At 40.1% G+C, this 18,666-nt stretch overlaps 1 protein-coding gene across 1 annotated transcript in view; it reads left to right on the top strand.

Annotated features, from left to right (window-relative positions):
- Nucleotides 1-16,182: 16,182 nt before the first annotated feature.
- The window catches only part of LOC140730503 (uncharacterized), a 214,607-nt gene continuing 212,123 nt past the window's right edge, over nucleotides 16,183-18,666 (top strand). The window contains 1 exon segment of the mRNA XM_073051042.1: nucleotides 16,183-16,532. The gene's annotated coding sequence lies outside the window, so the exon portion shown is untranslated.

Raw genomic sequence — 18,666 nt, 5'->3', positions numbered from 1 at the left:
TCTTTACACAGCTCACAACACCACTTCTATGAGGCTTGACATCACACATTCACTTAAAATTCCTTGGTATCATTTCAGATTTAAAACCAGAATTGAAACAGGAGTGTATATTGTTGTGGTTCTACAAACTACTCACTGTCATAGAATAATAAAGCACAAAAACAGACCATTTGGCCCAATACATCCATGCTGACTGAGATTGCCACGTAAACCAGACTCGTTTCCCTCTCAGCTATTCCTATCCATGAATTGTTCAACTGTTTCAAAAATGTTATTACTGTATCTGCCTCAGCCATTTCCTCAGGCAGCTTGTTCCATATGCCCACTACCTGTGTGAAGAAATTGCCCCTCAGAACCTTTTTAAATCTTTCCCTTTCATGTTAAACCTATGTCCTCTAGTTTTTGTTTCTCTTTTGCAGAGGATTAAACAACTGTGTGCATTCACCTATCTATGCCCCTCATGATCTTATACATCCCTATAAGGTCACCCATCAGTTTTAATATCGCTTCTGCCTGTCTGATCTCTTGTTCAGAAGTTCTACTTTCAACAGCAACTTAACTGTACTAGCATGAGAAACCTCCAAATCATTCTTGCCCTGCTCAGATTTGAGAGGAAATCGATTTTTTTAACCCATTTCTCCCCCCAAAATCCCATACAATGGTCAAAGAAATCAATAAAAACTAATGCTTCACTGATCTTTTTGTCTAAGGAAGAAGCAAAAGAGTTTTTATCATGTTACCAATGTGATAAATCTGTAAATTGGTGTAAGGTTATGAGGTGAGCTCCCTTATTAGAGGAGTTTACAGGGAAGATGATGGATAGGATGTAAAAATGTTTAGAAAGTTTCTTTGAAAATGTGCTACTTCCCCACTAATTCCTGGGTACCTTTGGTTCTCAACTTTTCCAAGTAGAAAAGAACTATTTTGGATGGAATTGAGAAACTAGAGGGTGTGTGCTGAGAGCTAATAGATACCCTACATAGGTGGTGGAGAGATCATTATCCCTCATGAACTACCACATTGTTACATCAGGCACACTTCATCTACCCAATCTGCAAAAGAGTCTGCCATTGGCCACCTCAGAATCAGAAATTGTAACACAAACCAGCCTCGATTCTAAGGAATTGTCTAAGAAGGAGAAGGACATAGATTAATAATTCTGTTTAACAGTAAGACTGATATTAATACTTCCTAATTGTATTGTTAAACTTGAGTTCTTCATCATCATCATGAGCCATACTCTGCTAGAGCCTTGGCGACCACTTTCTTCTACTGTGATCTGTCGACAGTCAAACCTCTTGCACCTCCGGCAGCGAGGCTGGTCCACTTCTTGATGATGTCAATCTAGGTTGTCCTCTGTCTGCCTCGGGAGCGGCTTCCTTCTACTCTACCTTCAAGCACAGTGCGTTCCAGTGTGTCATCAGTTCTTGAGATGTGTCCTTTGGAAAACTTGAGTTAAGTATTAAAATTACTCAGGTATTTACAATGAAATAGTGTAAGGCAAGTTTATTTGTGTAGCACTTTTCAAACACAAGGCAATTCAAAATGGTTGACGTAAAACAAGATATAAAAAATCAAACATCAAATTTCAGACAATATAAGGAGAATAAAATCAGACATAAGACTAAAGAAACAGAAGTTACAGTGCAGGAGGATCTAATTAAAAGGTACAACAAAAAGAAAAATTTTAAGCCTTGATTTAAAAGAGCTTAAAGTTGGGGCAGACTTCAGATCCTCTGGAAGATTATTCCAGCTACGTGGAGCATAGTAACCAAAAGCTGCTTCACCATGTTTAGTTTTGACCCTGGGGACAGTAAGCAGACCTGCCCCAGACAACCTGAGAGCTCCAGAAGGTTCACAATGCAGTAAGAGATTGGAGATGTGTTTTTGCCCTAGACCATTCAGTGCTTTGTAATATTTTAAAGTCAATCCTCTGATGGACAGGAAGCCATTGTTGTGATATGTTCTACTTTCTCGGTGTTAGTGAAGACTCTAGCAGCAGCATCTGAATGAGCTACAGCTGTCTGAGGGATTTTTTACAGAGACCTGTGAAAACAGCATTACAGTAGTCAAGCCTACTAAAATTAAATGCATCGCCAAGTTTTTCTAGATCTTGCTGAGACATAAGCCCTTTAAACTCTTGCTATATTTTTAAGATGGTAGTAGGCTGACTTTGTAATTGTCTTAATGTGGCAGTTAAAATTTAAGTCTGAGTCTATCACAACACCATGGTTTGGTTTGTGAACTGTAACGACAGGGATTCTAAATGAGCACTGACTGAATTGATGTCTAATTCCTAATCATACAATCAAGAAAAAAAAACTTTTCGTACTAGTGATGGCCGGCATGCAAAGCAAAGTTTTTCACCATATCTCGTACACATGACAATAATAACAAGTTACCAAATTATTATCAACAGAATGAGATACATCATGTTCAAAGTTCCAAGTAAATTTTATTATCAAAGTACTTATGTGTCACCATATACAACCCTGAGATTAATTTTCTTATGGGCATACTCAGCAATTCTGTAGAATAGTAACTATAACAGAGTCAATGAATGACTGGCAAATTAGGGCTTTCAACCAGAATGCAAAAGACAACAAACTGTGCAAATACAAAAAGAAGAAACAATAATATAAATAAACAACAAATATCGAAAACATGAAATGAAAAGTCCTTGAAAGTAAGTCCATTGGTTGTGAGAACATTTCAATGATAGAACAAGTGAAATAGAGTGAAGTCATCCCCTTTGTTCAAGATCTTGACAGTTGAGGGATAATAACTGTTTTTAGACTTGGCGGTTCGAGTCCTAAGTGTATTGTACCTTATTTCTGATGGTGGCAGTGAGAAGAGAGCATGTGCTGGCTGGTGGGGGTCTCTGATAATGGATGCTGAGCACAAGTTTGTCAGATGCTGTTGAAAGAATGCCGAGTAGCAAGAGTGTGAAGGTAGCCAACAAGCAATACTGATTTGTTAACAGCTCTATCATTCAGGAACTCAAGCTTCAGCATTCCCCTTTCCTTAACCTCATTCAGCTAACAGACCACCAAATGCTCCTGAAGGTATGTTAATGACAGTAGCTGATTGACTTCCACTAGCAGAGTACAAGGGCTAGAATGGGTGCTGGTATGCCGGAAGAGGGAGTGGGAAGACTGCGTATACCTTGATCAAGGTCAAAGTTGAGTTTACTCTCATACGGACAAGTGCACAGGTGCAATCTAACTTTTACTCACATCAGCATTACAGGCCCAAAGCATCACATAGCAGTATTAGCAAGAAAAACGTAAATTATACACCATTTTTACAATTAAAATTAAGTCCAATTTAGTGCAAAGTGATCAAAGTGGTCATAGTGTTGCTATATTGAGGTAGTGATTAGGATTGTGCAGTTTGTTTCAAGAACTAGTGGTTGGAGGGAAGGAGCTGTTCCTGAACCAGATGGTGTGGGACTTTGGACTTCTGTGCCTCCTATTTGTTGGTGGCTGTGAGAAAATAACACGGTCCAGATGGTGAGGTATCTGTTGGAGGGTGTTGCCTCTGTGAGGTGGTGGGGAGGAATGTACTCACGATGGAATGGAAAGGATCCACTGCTCCCTGCTTTAATGTTCCTGCGCATTTGAAATTGCTGAAACAGGCCATGATACAACCCGTCAGGGTACTTACAACAGTATATTAGTAGAAGTTAGTTATCTAACAGAGTTTGGGAAAGAGACCTGACTAGGTGCATTACATCTGGTTTGGGTTGTATGGCACAGAATGAGCCCTTTTGCCCGTCATATCTATATAGACCTTTCGGCTATCAATATTATTTCCTCTTGTTTGTATTAGGTTGGTATCCTTCTGTGCCTGTCTCCAGTTAAACTCAGGTGACTATAGTCAAACCCAAACCTTGCAATCAGCATGGCAAATTCTGTTGTCCATGTTGGTATCAGTATGGCCACTACATTTTCACACCAGAGCTGGGCAAACAATTATGGTTAACACTCAATGGGTACATGATGTATGTTCTTAAAGCTGGCATTAAAGCATCTCCCAGTATCCTCGTCAATGATGTTCCATGAGCCAATTCCATCAAAGTCATTAGTTCAGTGAACAGTATTGGCCAGGATACTCTTCTCTGTCAAATTCTGTTTATTGAATGTGAGATCCTACTGTAAGGAAATTAGCAATTCAACAACCTTTTTTGTATTTAAAGGTTTTGTTTGCTGTCTTAAATGCTCCGCTTGTTCTTTCTGTTTCGAGATGCAATCAGGGAATACTTCATCAACGACTACTGTAGAAATCGCCAGTGGAACGGCGGGGTGATGGGATGAACCTGCTGACCATGGCTGATGCTTGAATATTTTCCAGATTACTCTCGAGGCAAGCACCTGGTCATGCACTAACAGCAAAGACTTTGTTTAAACAGCAAAGACTTCTAGCGTAATTCTTTAAGCAAAATCTGAAAGTTGGTTTATGATTTTATAATCTTGACCCTAATATAATTATTCAATCGTCATAAATTATGGCAAAATTTTGTTGTAGTTAAGTACTAAATTCCAGAACTGTTTGAATCAATTATAATCATTCCTATATAATTTCTTTTAGATTTTCTGATCTTACCTATTTAAGGATAACTATATTTAAATGATGAATGAAAATGTAATTAAAGGTACAGTCACAAAAGACTTTGTGTGATAATAGACCTACTCTCAATTTTCCACCATGTACTGAATGAACTGCTCTGGAGCTCACTTGTGTTTGCAACTTTTTAAATGGTAATTGTCACTTCAGTTTCATATAATAAATGCAACTTCATCAACTCAGTTTAAAAAATCAATTATATTCCCAAATGCTTTGACCTCTTCTTGGTACCTTTTACACAACTTTACTTAAGTGATTATGAGAGCTTAACATATATTTCAGTTTCTATGTTAAGTGAATGTTTGAAACAGAATGAATATTTAAAAAAAAGAATTTTTCAGTAACTTGGCCACCAGATGGAGATAAGTGTCAATAGGTGCTTCAGCACAAGTATCAGGATTCTAATTCAGTCTTTCTAAAACCAACATTAACAGGTGCACCAGCAATCCTAGGATAGGAATTTGAAATTAAATCCGAAATTTGAGTTACATTTGCAACAGAAACGTTTCCAGTGGATTTAATTTGATCACATCAATATGATCAGACCCCTCTTGGAGTACTGTGCTCAGTTCTGTTCGCCTTGCTATAGGAAAGATGTGGAAACCATAGAAAGGGTGCAGAGGAGATCTACAAGGATGTTGCCTGGATTGGGGAGCATGCCTTATGAGAATAGGTTGAATGAACGGCCTTTATTTCCTTGGAGTGATGGAGGATGAGACGTGACCTGATAGAGGTGTATAAGATGATGAGAGGCATTGATCGTGTGGATAGTCAGAAGTTTTTTCCCAGGGCTGAAATGGCTAGCACGAGAGGGCACAGTTTTAAGGTGCTTAGAAGTAGGTACAGAGGAGATGTCAGGGGTAAGTTTTTTATGCAGAGAGTGGTGAGTGTGTGGAATGGGCTGCCGACGACGATGGTGGAGGCGGATGTGAAAGGGTCTTTTAAGAGACTCCTGGACAGGTACATGGAGCTCAGAAAACTAGAGGGCTATGGGTAACCCTAGGTAATTTCTAAGTTAAGGACATGTTTGGCACAGCTTTGTGGGCCAAAGGGCCTGTATTGTGTAGTATGTTTTCTGTGTTTCTGCACTTTCTTTATTGTTACCACATCCTTCCATAGTCCGGTATCCAGAACTGTGCACAATACCTTAAGTGCAGCCTAACCATGCTTTTCAACTGCAACATTGTGACCCAACTCTTAATGCCATGACTTCTAGAAGTAAGCATACCAAATGCATTTTTTCCTATCTTGTGTCACCTGTGTGGAGAACCTAGAAAAATAACTTCTCAGTAATACACACAAAATGCCATTGGAACTCATCAGGTCTGGTTATTCTGTGGAAAGGAATAAAGAGTCAATGTTTTGGAGTGAGACTGTTCATCAGATCACATGATATGAAGAAGAATTTATCATATATACAGTCTGGAAACAAGCCCATTGATACACCGAGACAATAGTTATCATTAAATACTCAATAGCACTAATCCCACACTGGCCCTATTTTATTCTCTGAGCATAGAACCATAGAACATTGCAGCACAGGCCTTTTGGCCCTTCTTGTCTGTGCCGAAACATTTTTCTGCCTAGTCTCACTGACCTGCACCTGGCCCATATCCCTCCATACACCTCTCATCCATGTACCTGTCCAAGTTTTTCTTAAATGTTAAAAGTGAGCCTGCATTTACCACTTCATCTGGCAGCTCATTCTATACTCCCACCACTCTCTGTGTGAAGAAGCCCCCCCCCCCCACAATGTTCCCTTTAAACTTTTCCCCCTTCACCGTTAACCCATGTCCTCTGGTTTTTTTCTCCCCTAGCCTCAGTGGAAAAAGCCTGCTTGCATTCACTCTATCTATACCCATCAGCAGAAAGACATTCACTTGTAATTAATTCTTCTTAAGACTTGAATTATGTAAAAATGTGGCAATGTAAATGACTTCTGGGATGTTGCGTGTTAATTGTGTCAACTCCTTCAGTGAAACCATTATTGGTCTGGAATGTTACACAAGGACACACGAAACAGGAGCTGTAAGAGGCCATTGGGCTCCACCAACATGTTCCACTATTCAATATGTTCATGGTTAATTTGACCTGTGCCCTGACTTCATTTCCCCATCTGATTCTTGAGTTTCTTGCAATACAAAAATCCAGGTATATCAGCCATGAATATACATAATTTCTTTCTTTAACGTCTAATAAAAGTAATACTGTCTTGTATCAAACCTGCAGTTCGTTTCCTATGCTATTTCATTGAGTTGTTTTGGCCCCATTTTCAAGCATGTTAGCCTTATGTATTTCAGTGTTAAACCTGACCTTGCCTGAGACTTTTCATTGTATTCCACCTGTTGCAATGTTACTTTTCTGCTCACATCTTTATACCTTCTTCAGTTCAGGCATGAGCTTACCTCTAAACAAAGTCAGTCAGTTATTTGTTCTGAATGAACTTCAGATTGTTTGACCCCTAATTAAACATTGCACGTGGCTTAAGATAGTTTTGCTTTCATTATAATTGGAATGGTCAAATACATTCATGTCATCTCATTCTGATAAAAAAGGGGGTTAAAATCTTTCCATTTTGTTAATTTTTTACATTACATATGTAAAATATTCATAATACTTATTGTTATGTAAGACATTAGTTTGAGAAGCCCATGATTATAAATAAAGGGAAAGTTGACAGATGGAAGTAGAGGGTAGTTTCATTGTGCAGAAGAGCACAAATGTAGTTGGCATGCTCTTGAGAGTGGCAAGCTGGCTTTGAGAAACTAAAGATATGGCTATGATTTAAAAATACTATAATCAAGGACAATTTTGAAGAGAGCAGCAATATAAGAAATGAGATCAGAAGCGGCTGCAGAATTGGAAACAGCAGAGGAACTAGGATTGCATTGATAGCAGATTAGGTCACTGGTGTAATAGATGACATGTGTAGGAGCAACTGAGTGTGTCAGGCAGCATCTAGGAGGGAAATGCACTCGACATGTTGGGTTGAGACCCTTCATCTGAACTGACCTAGATGCTATCTGTCCTGTTGATTTCCTCGAGCAATTTCTGTTTAGCCCTCTATTCCCCATCCACAGCGACATTTTATGTAGCATAATCCAGATGTGGTTTCTGGCCATTGTATTAAGTAGGCTAAAATATTTTGGTTGCTTGCAATAATAACATTTTCCACCGATTTGCTTATTTAATCGTGAAGTTTGTTCAACAATGTATACATGGGAAATTTTTGGTTCAAATATTGTAAGTTAGTGGGTTAATAATTTTTGATGCTGCACAGAAACAGTGGTGCCAGAGAGTGGAGAGAAGGGGAGGAAGGTGGAAGGAAAACATTTGGTCATGTTCCCTTTGGCAGTGCTTCATGTTTAGGTCCATTGTTGCTTGATAGATTAAAGAATATTTTGTTTCAGACTGAAATGTTTTTGATAGTGTAGACAGAAGGTGGTGCTTCTTCTTGACAGGTGAAATGGTAATCTGACAATCCAAATTTAAGATAATTATTAACCAAGCTAAATAGTGATGAGGGGAAAGAAGAACAACAATGGTGAATTGTTCTGATCTGTAATGCACTGCCTGCATGGATGGTGGAAATTGTTTCAAAAGGGCTTTGGATGTAGACATGGAAAGGGATATGTTCCAGTGTGAAGAAATAGACAATAAAGTGGGACTTACTGGAAATCTCTTTCAAATAGTAGTGTGAAATGGGCCAAATGGCATCTTTCCACAATGAAGCAAGTGGGCTTTAACCACTTGTTGTCCAGGAGACCAACACAGTCATCTGAAGAGACCTGCAGCACTATTGCTAAGTTATTCCATTCCAGTAACTGGAAAGCAAAAACAAGGAATCTGAAATATAAGCAGGGGGTGTTGGAAATACTCATTAGGTCACACAGCATCTGTGGAGGGAGAAGTAGAATCACAAAATCATTGAATGAGTACAGGAGGAGGCTATTCAGCTCATTAAATCCATACTGTTTCAATAATCCAGCCAATCCCTCTCCCCTGCATTCTCATCATGGACCCCTTTGTATTCTTTCCTTTTAGACATCTGTCCAACTCACTTTTGAATTCTCCAGTTTAGCATTTGCACTCTGCATTCCAAACCCTAAACATTCATGGCATAAAAATTATTCTTTATGATACTCTTGCATTTTTGCCAATCACCTTCACTCTTTCTCCCCTATTTTGTGACCAGCCATCAGGAAATCTTCATTTACCATCTAAGTTGTTCAAGGTGATCTGAAACACATCCATCCAAGACACTTTCTGAAGGTCCCTTCAGAACCATCTCAGTGCTATTTTATCGCTTTCTCAACTTGCCATCTACTTTTAACAATCTATGCACAGGTACCCCAGATATGTCCTCCTCCTACTCTTTAGGGACTTCTTATTTCTGGTTTATTTTGACTCTTCACATTTCTCAGCATGAATTTTCACCTAACAACACACAAAGTGCAGGAGGAACTTAGTGGGTTAGGCATCATCAATGAAGGATAATGGGTAGTTGACGTTTCAGATTGAGACCCTTCATCGAGTCTGACCCAAAACATCAATTGTCCATTTTTCTCTATAGATGCTGCCTAGCCTTCTGAATTCCTTCAATGTGTTGCTCCAGATTTCCAGCATCTGTAGTTTCTTTTGTGTTTCCAGTAATTTTCACCTGCCATCCAACTGCCCATTTCAACAGCCCGAGTACCTTATCTCCTTAAAGTAAATTACTATCTGGTCTAATTGTGTCATCTACAAAACTGGAAACAGTACTCTCTACATCCAAGCCCAAGAAAAAATTATCAAAATACATTGAGAAAAGTGGTGGTATACTGACTCTTGGGATCTCAGTTTTACACTTGCTTCAGTCTGTAAAATGGCCTTTCACTATTTCTTTCTGATTCCTGTTACCTAGCCAGTTTTTGAGTTGTGCTTCCAAGGTTTTGTTTGTTCCATGGCTTTAATTTTGATGATAATCTTTATTAAAAACCATTCAGAAGTCTGCATAGACCATATCAACTTCATTTGCAGTTATTTCATCAAAAACCTCCAATTTAGTTGGACACAATTTGCCTTCAGCAATTACATACTGGCTTTCTCTAATCCATCCACACTTGTCCAAGTTACAGCTGATGCTGTTTCTGGTATTACTTTTCTCAGGTTAAATTGGGTTGTAATTATTAGATTCATCCCGTACCTTTTCTTAAATAGGTGTAACTTTTGCTACCTTACTCTGTGGACGTATGTAAGATTATGACTTGACCTTCTGCTACCACCTTTCCTATTTACCTCAGCAACCAGATGAACATTCCAGTGAGACCAGATTAATCATCCATTATTAGTACAATTAGATGTTCAAGACCCAATCTTTTTCTTTAGCTTTTGCAGAATATCTTCCTTTGCTGCTGAGACATCTAAAATGTCTAGAATTTTTAATACTAAGAGATCCAGTGCAATGAAAGTAACTGGGGGCTTTGTTTACAACTGAGTACATTCGCACACTCACACACTTCAATTTGGGTGCCCAGTTGGAAAGTTGCACTGAGTTTTGCACCGTGGGTCCCAGGAAAAAAAAACACTGCAGAGCAAGGCAACCTAACAAAACATAAAAATACTGCAACCACTCAGCAAGTCTGGCAGAACCAGAGTTAATGCTTCAGGTTGGTGACCTTCCATCAGATTTATTTTCTTTCCCATATTTGATGCAAGATAAAGCAATAAAAAAATGTGGTATGATTGGCTTACTGTTCCAACAGCAAAAGCATTTAGAAATGTTTTTCTAAACAAGGGCACCATGGTAGCATAACGGTTAGCATGATGCTATTACAGCTTGGGGTGTTCCAGAGTCTGGAGTTCAATTCTGGTGCTGTTAGTAAGGAGTTTGTACGTTCCACCCATGGCTGCGTGGGTTTCCTCCCACAATCCAAAGACATACTGGTTAGTAGGTTGATTGGTCATTGAAAACTGCTCGGTGATTAGGCTAGTGTTAAAGAGATGGATTGCTGGGTGGTGAGGCTCATTGGGGTGGAAGGGCCTGTTTGGTGCTGTATCTCTAAATAAATAAATTAATTAAATGAGTGTGAAAGATTCACTCGTCTGAAAGGCATCACATCTGTTTGTCATATAGCAACAGAAAAAGGCCCATACAATGCATTAATAATTTCACAATTGGATGCTGATTGCATCAAGATTTATTTAATTAAACACTGTCATAGTGTAGTTTGTATGCTTAAATGAAACTGCTAAACATCTTATCCCTCAGTACTTATAAATTGCAGAACTTATTTTCAAAAAAACTAAAGGATCTTTAGTCCTTTTATAGCTTTGCAAAGATATCCATTTGACTAAATCTGTATGTGTTTGTTCTACTAATCACCTCTTTTATTACAATATTTTATATATAGTTAGATATAGAATAATCTACAGCAGAAAAGGAATGGCACCTTGTTGGTTACGCGGGATCAGACAGTGATAAAAAAATATTAGAAACAATAAACAAAGCAGATACCGTTCGATAAGATGCACAGTGTTTTCTACATCTTGCCCTCAGAGTGTAAAGTGTAAATAATATGTTCCTTTCATATAGTTTAAAATAAAAAAATATTTATCTAATATGTCCAGCATTGGTCCAAGATACCTGCATCAGATGCATGTAGATAAACGCAGATCATTTTCTTTCAATTGTTTTGGTTCTCTCCCAGATCCAAGAATTTATTTAATTTTTCTCCTGATAAAGGACCTTCCATGAAGTCTTTCTTTTGAAAAAGTCTTAATCTAATGTATGAATCTTTACACAAACTGTAATGTTCACTAATATTTATTGCTTGCTTTTAGCAGATGACTGTAAGGGTCCATTTCCTTTTAATGGTTGTGTGTGAATTCCAATTGATTTGTTGAGGGATTGAGATGTTATAGACAAAGGAGAGAATTGACTATTTTGGTCTTTCTGATGAAATGCTCCATTTGCTCTAAAGAAAATTACACTATAAGGATATCTGGCAGATCAGTCAGCAGAATAAATCTACAGAATTTTTTCTTGAAATGAATTAGTGGGTAAAGGAAGCAGTGAGTAATTTATGCACACTGCCCATAACCTTGTTTCCACCTTTAAGCCTAAAACTCAACCTAACCATTGCCAATCTGAATTGGAAGTGGGTCCAACACTTATAGTCGGGTCCCTCTGAGCTCATGTTGGCTGGCCAGACAGTAAATAATGCACTGAGTCACATTTCTAAAGAGATCACTCAGACAGTTTTAATCCACACCCAAAGAATTGCTGTTTTATTTTTGATGGTTTGCTTCCATCCAGGTTGTTTTGGGTAGCCAACCTCAAAATACCTCAATACTAAAACTGCACTCCGCTCCCTCATTCTCAAGAAAGATGTCAGTTCAATACCCAAATGTGTTACACTTTTTAAGGAACTTATGGAGAGTTCTGCCTGTGACAACTGCATCCCCCGAAACCTGAAGGATCCTCAGGTGATGGATCCAACTTCTGGCAAACTCAACACTCACTGTTGCCTTCTGTGGAGAGAATTTTCACAGCAACACAGCACTGTCATAAGTTGCAGTAGATCTTGGCTGATTTATCCCAGCACAATGACTCTTCACTATAACTGTTAGGGTTGAATTGAGTTGGATAAGGTCTTACCTTTGTCTATGGTAGGACCAGTGTTCTCTATTCTCCGTCAAGCATATGTGCAATGTAGGAAGTCCTTTATGTGCAAATAGCTGTGTTGGATGTGAAAAATGTTAAAGCTCTTTGGATTTAAGTTGAGTTATAATTTAATATCCACTGAGATCCTTTTCTGAATGTAACTCCAGACAGGTCATGGACCTACTGTCTCTATCTGCTGAAGGATACATTCAGACCAAAACTTGTATTAAAATAATCCACTAACTTGCAGCCATTGTCCAGTTGGGTACTATGGTCCTCCCAACTTCCACTAGAGTATTCCATTGTAAGGTGTGCACTGTTGGACTACATCTATGTGCACCTGAACCTGGATCATTGGGCTCTAAAATTCACTCAAACTCAATGTGCTACTGATTTTTCATCTCACATCCCTCAGCACACAGCAACAGACAGGATGTGCAAAACATCTGAATCTTGCACTCACTCATCCATCAGACCCTCTCCGAATCATTGCACCCTCTCCTCACCACCTCCAACTCAGCACATAGTTTGAAGGAAACCTTTTCATATTGCTACCCACACCTTGACAATATCAGTGAGGACAGATGGATTAGATCCTGGGCTGAAAGCACTGATCCCCAAAAAAGAAAACCCTTCAATATCCTGTGGTGAGATCTCTGATCTCACCTCTCTCATGTCCTGTTCTTAATCAGATCCAATGGGAAAAGGATGATGAGCCACTTAATGCATCAGAGGGAAATCCAACTTCATTTATTGACCTGGATCAACAAACGTTGTCACATCTAGAAAATGGTTCAAATGCACTGGAGGCATCCCAGAGATTAACTTCTTTTCTGAGAAGGTCATAAAGCAGCATGCTCAACTTGTAAATGTTGCTCAAGCCATGCCATGGAAATAACAGGGGGGGGGGGGGGTCGCTACTCATATATATCAGTATTTACACAGCATTGGCATTGATGTATTATTGTCATATGTACCAAGATACAGTGAAAAGCTTGTCTTGCATACTGTTCAAATCAAACAAATTATTACACAATCTATTGAGGTAGAAGTAAGGAAAAACAACAACAATGCAGAATAAAGTGTAAAAGCTACCACAAAACTGCAGTGAGGGCAAATGATAAAGTGTAAGATCATAATGAGATGGATTGTAAGGTCTTGCGTCTATCTCATTGTACACGAGATCCATTCGAGGGCCTGATAACAGTGGGATAGAAACTATCCTTCAGCCTGGTGGAAGTGCTTTCAGATCTTTGCATCTTCTGCCCAGTGGGGGTGGAGGGGGAGGAGTGACTATCCGAGGTAGGTGGGGTTTTTGATTAGGTGGCTGCTTCAATGAGGCAGTGAAAAGTATAAAAAGAGGCAGGTTCCTGTGATGTGCCGAGCTGCATCCACAACTCCCTGTAGTTTTTTGTATTTTTTTTTTATCAATGCACAACTACGATAGAGTAAGATTAACCAGAGTGTTAAAATTCATAGTGATTTGATACTGCTTTGATTGTACTCGGAAATTATGGAGTGATTTGTTCTATAAATACCCAAGAATGAATATCCCTCAATTAAGACAATAACTACATTAAACTCTTCAATTATTTTCAATATTCAGCTCTCCTGTGAGCTTTCTACCATGGGTATTGGTCCAGATTTTCCCTGGTAGCCATCTGTGACTATGCAGATTTGGCAGGAATTACAGGCAGAGGCTTTTCATCACTTTTCCAATCACAATCAGGCAACACAGCCCGTGGAGCAGACAAAAGAATTGAAGGAGGGTAGAGGGATACTTCAGGCACCAGCTTGACTTCATCTTCATTGTCCTTCCTTAGAGCTACAGCATGGTAACAGACTGTTCTGGTCCAGCTAGCCCACACTGCCCAATTACACCCACATGACCAATTAACCTACTAACATGTACATCTTTGGAACGTGGGAGGAAACCCACATGGTCACGGGGAAAATGTACCAGCTCTTTACAGACAGTGGCATCTCTCTTCCCCTGGTAAGGGGGGAATTCAGATATCGTAATCATGGCCATCAAGAAAGGACATACCCAACTGTGGTTATTATAATCACTGCCCCTCTGCTACAGGGAAATCACTGCCAGAATCCTCCTCAATTGCCTGCACCTGGTGGCTGGAATTCCTCCAAAAGTCACAACAGGTTCATAGAGTTGTTCAGCACTGAAATAGGCCCTTTGGTCCATCAAACCTATGCTGATCCTTTTGTCCATCTACATTAACCCCATTTGCCTAGTTAGGTCCATATCCTCCATGGCTCAGTTGTATCTGATTCCACCGACTCCTCTGGCAATGCATTCCACGTAGGTTCTGGCCTTCAAGAGGTACAATGACTATGATCTTCATTATGGGATATCCAACAGAAATATAGTGAGCGGCAGAATCCACTCTGTCTGGCTCTCTTTGACTTCACAAAAGCCGTCGGTACCAGCAACCAAGATAGGATATTGGGAACCCTCCTCAAATCTGGTGCTCCTTGGAAATTAGTTATCATCTTACATCCACTACACAAGATCATGCCAGTTGTGATCCTAACAAATGGGTGCATCATTCAGGTTTAGGAAAACTATGTCATCTCCCACTCAGTCTTCGTTGGTGCAATAATTTGGAAGAAGAGTTCATCACAGGACCAATGGGGAACTGTTTATTCTTCTTTCCACTCCAAAGCTGTTACAAATGCAGAACACACTACTACAAAGGATTCTTGTGGATGAACTAATCCTAGATTTTCAGAAGATATATCGTGAGGTGCTGCATCAATGGTTAATGAAAAATAAAAAGCCATGGATTATTAAGTAATTTATTAGTGTGGATAGAAGAATAGCTGCTGACAGGACTGGGCATAAAATTTTTTTTTGTCTTTTTGGTTCACAGGATGTAATATACTCAAAGATTGAAAGTACACTTATTTGTCTTCCCAGACAGTCACAAAACAAAGAAACACCATGGAACTCATTCAAAGAAAACTTTAAACACCCAATGCGTTAAAAAAAACAACGTATCGCACAAACTGCAAAGATCGAGCGAAAAAGACAGGATATAAAACATCAAACCACAGAGTCATTGAAACAATCTAGGAATATCCATTCATTTCAGTTCAATTTAGCTCTGTGCCATTCGTTGACAGCAGGCCACAGAGCCTGTCTGTCCCGATCAAAATTCCACAAAATTGCAGTCAAGAAGGAGTGACCAATAACACATCATGACATGAAGTCCAGTCCACAAACCGTGTCGATTAAACCTTACCCAGGACTCAAGACTCCAGTAGTAGCGAGCGAGAGACCCATCAAACGCAGAGAGGATTGTATTGACACGTGGGATCCCGGGTGATGTTGCCACAAACAGCAATGGGAGCCTTGAACATCTAAGTGTACCCTTCACCTGCCCCTGCGAGTCTGCCGATTGCGCACAGGACCCTTCAAGCTCCTCAGAACAGACAACTGGAGGGAAAGCAAGTCCACACCAGAAAGACACATGGGACCCCAACTTGCAGCAATTTTTCACCACCCATTTTTCTCCCAGACATCCTGTACCAATTTGGACTCGAAGTATGAGGCATGGAGGAGGTATTCCTCGATTCATCGCATTGGCGGAGAACACATTTTGCTGAGAATTTATCTTGAGATGCTTGAATGTTTTCGCGCATTTATTTCCAAGATTAAAAAAATAATTTTGAATGCTGTTTTACACTTTGCCTATGCTCACTACGAAGTGCGAAAAAGTACCACGGATCCCCCTCGAACCATCACAGAAGGAGGGCTAGGAATCCGAAAGTTGCGGTGCGCGCGCAAAGGGTCGTGCAGCCGGCCGCGAGCTCCCGCGCGCCTCTCTGTCGCCCACACCTGAAGTCGAGAGCCCGTGCGCGCTCCCGTGGGTCTCGCCCTGTCACGGTGCGCGCCTCCCCGTTCCCGAGGCGTCTCGCTGCAAAGGTAGTGCAGGCACAGAGGTGCAAGTGTTGGTGCGGCTCTGAACAGGGAGCAGTGCAGAGGGATTATAATGCACTGAGCGCATCAGGGACCAGATGTCTTTAAGTCTTGCAGAGGTTAACCGGCGCAACACTGAGAGGAGAGGGGGGAGAGCAGGAGTGTTGGACGTATAGACAAGCAGAGAGTGACCGTGATTCCAGTGACTGAGCTCTTTAAGTACCGATAACTCGGAAGTACCTATTAGTTCAGTGACAGCGAACAGCAACCAGAGCTTCTGTACCGTGTCCGCCGAGCCAGCATCCCACCAGCTCAGCTTTAACTGTGAGTGCGTAACTGTCTGCAAACAAGCTCTCCTTCCCTTTAAGACGGTCGTTTTCAGTCGCAACTAACAGCTTGGCTGTGAATCAAGTGTTTTTGTCTTCTTTCGGCAATATTGTGCTATTAGAATAGTTGCCTTGGATATTAGAATAAGATTTGTTCAACTTGTAATATATTATTTTACTGATAGTGATTCTGCTACAAGTCCTCTCAGTTATACGGTTGTAAGGTGTTAATCTGATGATGTTTGCTGGCATCAAATCCATACTTACTAGATAATTACTAACTTGTTATAGGCTTAATATTTTTAAAGAGTTCTTGCTTTGAACTCTTTAAAGAATTCAAGCCGGTGATAGTCTGTTAGTACAAGTTCTTGTAACATGATATCAAATTAATTCACTAACATGTTAGAGATTTATTTCTGTTGTCACCCATATACTTCTACAGGATGTGTTCACCTTTGTAAAGCAACCAGTTTTATCTCTCAAAACAGGACCAAATGGAAATATTTTCCTTACAAGGCATTTCATACAAGTACTGGAAGAGGACTTGTACCTGCATTTTAACAAAGTTAATTTGCTGTATGTTTCACACAAAATACTAAGTATTGTGGAGATTAGATCATTCATGATTTGCTTTAAATTCTCAAGATAAAGAACAGCATGTGTGAATAAAAGGAACGTGAAGGGTTTGTATCGGACTCCCAAAAAGCATTTGGGAAGGTTCCAGGGGAGAGACCTGTTGCAAAAAACAATGTGCACTGCATTAAACTAATGGAGCTACATTGAGAGAAATCTGGGGGCAGACTTCAGAGGTGTAGTTCAGAAAGTGTAAATCTGCAGATTGACCTGCTAAGGATTTGCAGTGTTTTGTGTTCTTACCCATATTTCCAGCATCTCTTTTTTGGACTTATTTTTATGCAATTGCAACCTGTTGTCTCATTTTGATTATAACACAAATTCCATTTCCATTGTACATTTAGTAGTGTGAAAATATGGCAAGTGTTTCACAGGAATATTTGGAAGCAGATGTTGAAATAGAGCTATATTGAAGTACTTGGATAGTTTGAACATAGAAAAATACAGCACAGTACAGGCCCTTCGGCCCACAATGTTTGCTGACCCTTAAACCCTGCCTCCCATATAACCCCCCACCTTAAATTCCTCATATACCTGAAAGTAGTCTCTTAAATTTCACTAGTGTGTCTGCCTCCACCACTGACTCAGGCAGTGCATTCCACGCACCAACCACTCTCTGAGTAAAAAACTTTCCTCTAATATCCCCCTTGAACTTTCCACCCCTTACCTTAAAGCCATGTCCTCTTGAATTGAGCAGTGGTGCCCTGGGAAAGAGGTGCTGGCTGTCCACTCTATCTATTCCTCTTAATATCTTGTATACCTCTATCATGTCTCCTCTCATCCTCCTCCTCTCCAAAGAGTAAAGCCCTAGCTCCCTTAATCTCTGATCATAATGCATACTCTCTAAACCAGGCAGCATCCTGGTAAATCTTCTCTGTACCCTTTCCAATGCTTCCACATCCTTTCCATAGTGAGGTGACCAGAACTGGACACAATACTCTAAGTGTGGCCTAACCAGAGCTTTATAGAGCTGCATCATTACCCCGCGACTCTTAAACTCTATGCCTTGAATTATGAAAGCTAACACTCAGTAAGCTTTCTTAACTACCCTATTGACCTGTGAGGCAACTTTCAGGGATCTGTGGACTTGTACCCCCAGATCCCTCTGCTCCTCCACACTCCCAATTATCCTGCCATTTACTTTGTACTCTGCCTTGGAGTTTGTCCTTCCAAAGTGTACCACCTCACACTTCTCTGGGTTGAACTCCATCTGCCACTTCTCAGCCCACTTCTGCATCCTATCAATGTCTCTCTGCAATCTTCGACAATCCTCAACACTATCCACAACACCACCAACCTCTGTGTCGTCTGCAAACTTGCCAACGCACCCTTCTACCCCCACATCCAGGTCGTTAATAAAAATCATGAGAAGTAGAGGTCCCAGAACTGATCCTTGTGAGATACCACTAGTCAGAACCCTCCAATCTGAATGTACTCCCTCCACCACGACCCTCTGCCTTCTGCAGGCAAGCCAATTCTGAATCCACCTGGCCAAACAT

Source organism: Hemitrygon akajei, chromosome 1, assembly GCF_048418815.1.
Source record: "Hemitrygon akajei chromosome 1, sHemAka1.3, whole genome shotgun sequence".
NCBI lineage: Eukaryota > Metazoa > Chordata > Chondrichthyes > Myliobatiformes > Dasyatidae > Hemitrygon > Hemitrygon akajei.
Note: the sequence above shows the minus strand (reverse complement) of the source record. Positions and strands in the feature narration are given on the sequence as shown.